Genomic DNA, 6006 nt, shown 5'->3' with positions numbered 1-6006 from the left:
CTTTTTAGGTGGGCCTGTATCACAATGAACTTCCCTCTCAGGACTGCCTTGGCTGTGTCCCATAAGTTTTGGGTTGTTGTGAGTTGGTTTTCATTTGTTTCCAGAAACCTTTTGATTTCTTCCCTAATATCATTCTTGACCCATTCATTGTTTAATAGCATGCTATTTAATCTCCATGATTTTGAATGTTTTGGGTTTTTTTCCTTGGGGTTGGTTTCTAGCTTCAGTCCCTTGTGGTCTGAGAAAATGCTTGGTATGATTTCAATTTTCTTGAAATTCTTGAGGCTTGTTTTGTGTCCTATCATGTGGTCTATCTTTGAGAATGTTCCATGTACATTTGAAAAGAATGTGTATTTAGCTTCTTTTGGATGGAGGGCTCTGTATATATCAGTAAAGTGCATTTCATCAAGGGTATTGTTCAATGCCACAATATCTTTGTTGATATTTTGTTTCGAAGATCTGTCCATTTTTGATAGTGGGGTTTTAAAATCTCCCACTATAATTGTGTTGCTGTCCATATCTTTCTTGAAGTCCTCTAAGATTTTCTTTATGTACTTGGGTGCTCCTATGTTGGGTGCATATATATTTACAATATTTATGTCTTCTTGATGGATTCTTCCCTTGAGTATTATGAAGTGACCTTCTGGGTCTCTCTTTATGGACCTTTTTTGGAAGTCTATTTTGTCTGATATGAGTATTGCTACCCCGGCTTTTTTTCCCTGTCCATTTGCTTGGAAGATTTGTTTCCAGCCCTTCACTTTCAGCCTGTGTAGGTCTTTTATCCTGAGGTGTGTCTCTTGTAGACAGCAGATATGTGGGTCATTTTTTCTTATCCATTCAGCTATTCTATGTCTTTTGATTGGAGCATTTAATCCATTAAAAATATGGAATGCTTCACGAATTTGCATGTCATCCTTGCACAGGGGTCATGCTAATCTTCTCTGTATCATTCCAATTTTAGTATATGTGCTGCCGAAGTGAGCACAGATTTAAAATTTTTGCCTAATGAGTCTCTGTGTTGGATTTCTCAGGAACAATTTACACTTACTATTTTTTTCCTATATATTGACCATATTTTTGTGTCTTTGACTGTCTATAATTTTTTATTGAAAATTGGATATTTAAAATGATATGTGGCAATTCTAGAAATCATATTTTCTCCTCTATTGAGAGTTTGTTGTTGTTTCTGTTTGCTTTTATTGTTGTTGTTGCTGTTTGTTTAGTGATTTTTCTGAAGTAATTCTGTGAGGTCTATGTTATTTGTTGTTTGTGGTCATTAAAGTCTCTGTTATGTTAGTTTAGAGGTCAAGTAACAACTGGAGAGAAATTTCAGTAGATGTCTGGGGCCAGTAAGTCTTAATTTTTGATACATGCCTCTATGTGCATGTCAGGGTACAACATCTATACTCTGCCAGGCAGTTTATAGCTCTGCCTGAGACTTCAGTTCTTTGTTGCACAGAGCCTTGAGGCTAGTCAGAGATGAGAGCTTAGTACCGTTTCCAGTCTTTTCTGAACAAGCACACTGTTCTATGCATCTGTGGGTTTTTTTTTTTTTTTTTTTTGATTCTTAGGAATATGTCAGAGCTTTTCCAAAGTCTCCTATGGACATCTCATTTTCTTAGATTTTCCTTTTTAAGCTTTTTGACTAATCTGTTATTTGCCTCAACTGTGACCTACTACCTCAGTTGCAATATTCACTAACAAATGCCTATGATTGTTTTTTGACAAAGATCACTGCAGAAAAGGCTGTTTGTATTGGAAGAGCTCTGAGTCAGGTCAAATGAAGACAGCCTTGTGAATGGGGTCTTCCAGGGAGCTAAAAGACAGGTCAAATAAGGACAATTCTCTAAAGATGAGACTCTGATGGAGCTTTGATCCCTTCTCTCCCTTCCAGTGGCTGTTAGGCTGCATGTTTCTGCTGTGATTGCTTGTTGTAGGCTTTCAAAGTTAACGTGGAACTTAGGAGGAGGGGATGGGAATAGGGCTGATAAAAATGCTACAAATATCACTGTTTTTACTAAGTCATTTTTTAAAAACAAACCTCCTTGGATTGTGGAAAACCGTTGGACAATTTCCAGAGTTCTGAAAAACTTTATTCTGACAAATTTTCCAGTCGTTCTGTTGTTTTTATGGAAGGAAAAATTGATGTGGCCCCATGGTGTTATGGATGAGACAAGATACATTCATATGGACTACCAAGTCCTTAGAGGAAAAGGGATGGCACAACTTCTGTCTCAAGGGGAGAGCAAGCCTTGGAGCATTTCGGCCATTCTCTTGAGGACAGTGCCCCAACCCTTGCCTTGAGATGCTTTTATTGGATTCAATTTGCATAGGAATACAGGGTGTATATGTAAAGCTCATTAAACATTATCAGGCAGTAAGGATCAAACAATAGATAACATACAAAGAACTCTGAGGGCCTATTTTGAGTCAAGGTCAAATAGTTAAATGGCCATAAAACTTTGGGGAACAAACTCACTTCCTGCTTGGACACTTATCATTTAATTGAGAGCATTTTAAACAAAGCAAATTTCACAGGATTTTACATATTCTTTCTTAGGCCTGATTGCCCTAGGGAACTCATCCTTTCCAGCACAGACTGCACCCACCACTGGCATTGTTTCAGGCTTAAATCAGGCAGGGGAAGTAAGGCAGCCAAGAGATTAGGAGACTTCTCAAAGACAGAATGAGGACTCAGGCTATGTCAAAGCTGAGGGGCAAGGGTCCATCACCCCTTTTCTGTAGCTCACAAGTCCTTCCCTGGGGGCCCCATGATCGTACCCATCTTAGGTTGTTTCCCCCTTAAGGAATCTTACCTGTCATTGGCTAACTGATCAAGCACTGGGGGCCAGGCAGGGTGAAGTAAAAGGAGCAGAGGTGGCACCCCTGCCAGGGATATAAACTTTGTCTCCTTAGTGACTTATGATCTGAAGTTCACTCACGCAGCCTTAGCCATGGGGGTGGTTACAGCTCCTGAAACTGTTACAGAACACAACAAGGGGGACCTGGAATGATATACTATTATTGAAAGAAGGCCCCGGGTCCGTTATGTCTGCCGCCCTAGGAAAGATGTCTCTCAATGCCAGAGATTCATGAAAAGGAAAGGAAATGTTTATTTAATGCTATACTAACTTAAAGTAGTGGCCTAATGTCTTTACCAAAATCCCAAAGTCCCTTAAAACACCCACAAACACACGGTCCTTCCTTCCTTCCCCCTTTGCCCAGTCCAGAGTACCGTATCTCAGGAAAGGAAATAGAAGTCCATGGCTTAGGCAGTCCTCTGGTTCTTCCCAGTTAGTACTCCATCTCAACTGGGAGACCTCCCTGGGTTCCTGGCACCCTCAGCTGAGTTGCTGGGATCTCTGCTAAAACCAGGTGGTGGTTCCCCCTTCTAAAGCTGTGGGGGTCCCCACTCCGCCAGGCCGAGTGGTTCCCTCTCTCTGGGATGCGGAAGTCTCCACTCTGCTAAAGATACGTGGTTCTCTCCCTCAGGGCTGCTGCGTGGTTCCCCTCCTCAAAGCAGCATGGTTCTCCTCTCAGGGCTGTACATGGCTCTCCTTCTTAAAGCAGCATGGTTCTCCTCCTTAATGGCCGCCAAATCTGGGTTTTTAAATCCCTGCGGCCAATCTTCCTCTGCAGCCTCATTTCCGACTCCTCCCACACTTGGCTTCACATGCCCGAACTTGTATCCTTCCAGCTTTACTGGGCTGCCATCATGAGTTTGGGCAGGTGTGGCCCCATGTCCTGGAGCCAATCCTCTCTGAGCTCCCACGCAGGCAGGCGCTGTAACTCAGGGGACCTGCCCCCCAGTTACATCTGGGTTGGGAAGTTACTTCCATTCCCCTGGCTTAGAGCTGATCACAGCTACTTAACATATCTATGCAATCAGTCAAAGGTTATAGATATGCCAAACGACCACGCCAGAGCTTAGCTGCAAGGCTGTTGCTATGCTAAACAGCTCTTAATGGCCCTGCTCCATTTGTCCCTTCCCCCAACCCACACCCTGGGTGGGGGGAGGGGGGGATGGAGACATCCCAAAATCTCCTGGACACCTTAAGTTCTGGACCACATTTCAAATGCCCATTTGGGGTCCCCCTCCTGGCTGCACCCTGTAACAAAACCAGGCAGGGCAGTTCCCACCAGAAAATTTTCAAAGATTCTATTCAACTATTTTGACTGACATCACCCCTTGGTCCATAACCATTTTAATTGAAAAATCTAAATCAAATATTGACAGAAAAGATGAAGTCATGAAAATCTTTTGACCAAAGGGAATGAATAACAATGTTGCATGTTTTGAGATGTCAAATAAGATAAAAATTATGACTGTATTGGATTTAAACCATGGAAATCACTAATAACCTTATACAATTATTTGGATGGGATTGAGTGGCATAGTTGAGAGAGTAGCCAGATCGGAATACATGAATACATTTAACATATGAAGACACAGAAACTTTGTTTCTTGACAATCATTGGAGAAGTTTGCCATAAAATGAGGAGAGAGCGATTGTGTTTAGTTAGAATAGGGAGAAAGTGAATATATGGGAAAGTTTGAAAATTTGGAAATACTTGTACATTGTTGAATATATTAGCAAGTGGCCAATAGGAGAAAAAAGAACCAACCATACAAGAGAAACACATGTAACAATATGTGGTCCTTGGCCAAACCTGAAAGAATAGAATCTGGAATGCAGATAAAAGAATTGGCCCTAGATAGGGGCATGGAATATGGGTGTGTAAGTGGTTTTGGAGGCAGCAGAGGGAGTGACTGTCTGATGGTTTTTATTTAGGATAGAGGAAAGATTGTGATAGTGGGGTATTGTGGGTACTTGAGAAACTTTGAAGCTGAAGTGGAGAATGAGAAAGTTTGGTGATAGGGATGGTAATATTTTGGGGCAAATTTCAAGGGTCAACAGAAGTTATTTATGTGGTTGGGTTTAGTCAGCCCAGTTGAATTCCTCTGATAATACTTAACAACTTGTGAGGCATCCACCAAAATATATGAATACTGAAATTTATCTAACTTTGGATTTTTTTTAGTAGCTATAACTAAAAGATAGTGGGGCAAGGAAGTTCCTGAAGATTAGCAAGAGAGACAAATGCTGTATAACCTCACTTATATATGAAATCTAAGAAAAGCCAAACTCATAGAAACAGAGAGTAGAAGATGGTTACTGTCAGCTAGGAGGGATGGTGGGGAAAATGTGGAGATGTTGGTTAAAGGATATAAACTTACAGATATTAAATGAATGAGTTCTGGGATCTAATATACAGCAAGGTGACTATGGTTAACCATACTGTATTATATACTGAATGTTATTAAGAGAGTAGATCTTAAATGTTCTATAATGTGATGGAGGTGCTAACTAGCCCTATTGCACTATAGTGCAATCTCTCCTTTTAGAATCTCTCCTTTATTTGATTATAAGCTCCTTTAGGCTCAAGTATAGTATCTTAATTATCACCGTGTAACTCAGATTATATTATCTGTGTCAGATATGCAATAAATTTTACATTGATCATACATGAATAGGAGAAAAAGTAAACAAAAAGTAGGCACCATTTTGTAGAGAAGAGAGGGACACTTTCATTTTACTGAATGTGGTTGTAGTAGATCTCAGGTTTCTTTTTTCCCCTCTCCCCAGCTTCAGTGTAACCAGTTAGATGCATTTAAAAAAATTAGAAAAACATCTAGAGACCTCAGCCCAAGTGGATAAAAGAAAAGAAACTTGCCTGTTGTTTACTCTTGATTATCTGCTTGTGATTTGTCGTTCAAATACCTTTCAGCATTGCAACTCAGAATTTCTAATTATCAAGTATAAAATCATAAAAAATTTAGGGTGATTCAATTTTAAAAGCCTTATCATGAACTGACTTTTCCCCCAGAAAGCCAATACGTGGTTTACAAATGACAAAATAAATAAAGGGAAAAATTAAAGTCATCTGGATCTATCCATCTTCTAAAGTTTTCCTTGTAATGGTTAAGCTTTTTATGAATGAAAA

General features: G+C 40.1%; 1 non-coding gene across 1 annotated transcript; it reads right to left on the bottom strand.

Annotated features, from left to right (window-relative positions):
- Positions 1 to 878: 878 nt before the first annotated feature.
- Positions 879 to 985, bottom strand: LOC114498193. The gene has a single exon (XR_003684641.1). It is a non-coding gene; the product is annotated as a U6 spliceosomal RNA (small nuclear RNA).
- Positions 986 to 6006: the final 5021 nt, after the last annotated feature.

This window comes from Phyllostomus discolor, chromosome 5, assembly GCF_004126475.2.
Source record: "Phyllostomus discolor isolate MPI-MPIP mPhyDis1 chromosome 5, mPhyDis1.pri.v3, whole genome shotgun sequence".
Taxonomy (NCBI): Eukaryota; Metazoa; Chordata; class Mammalia; order Chiroptera; family Phyllostomidae; genus Phyllostomus; species Phyllostomus discolor.
This window is presented reverse-complemented; position numbering and strand designations above follow the sequence as displayed.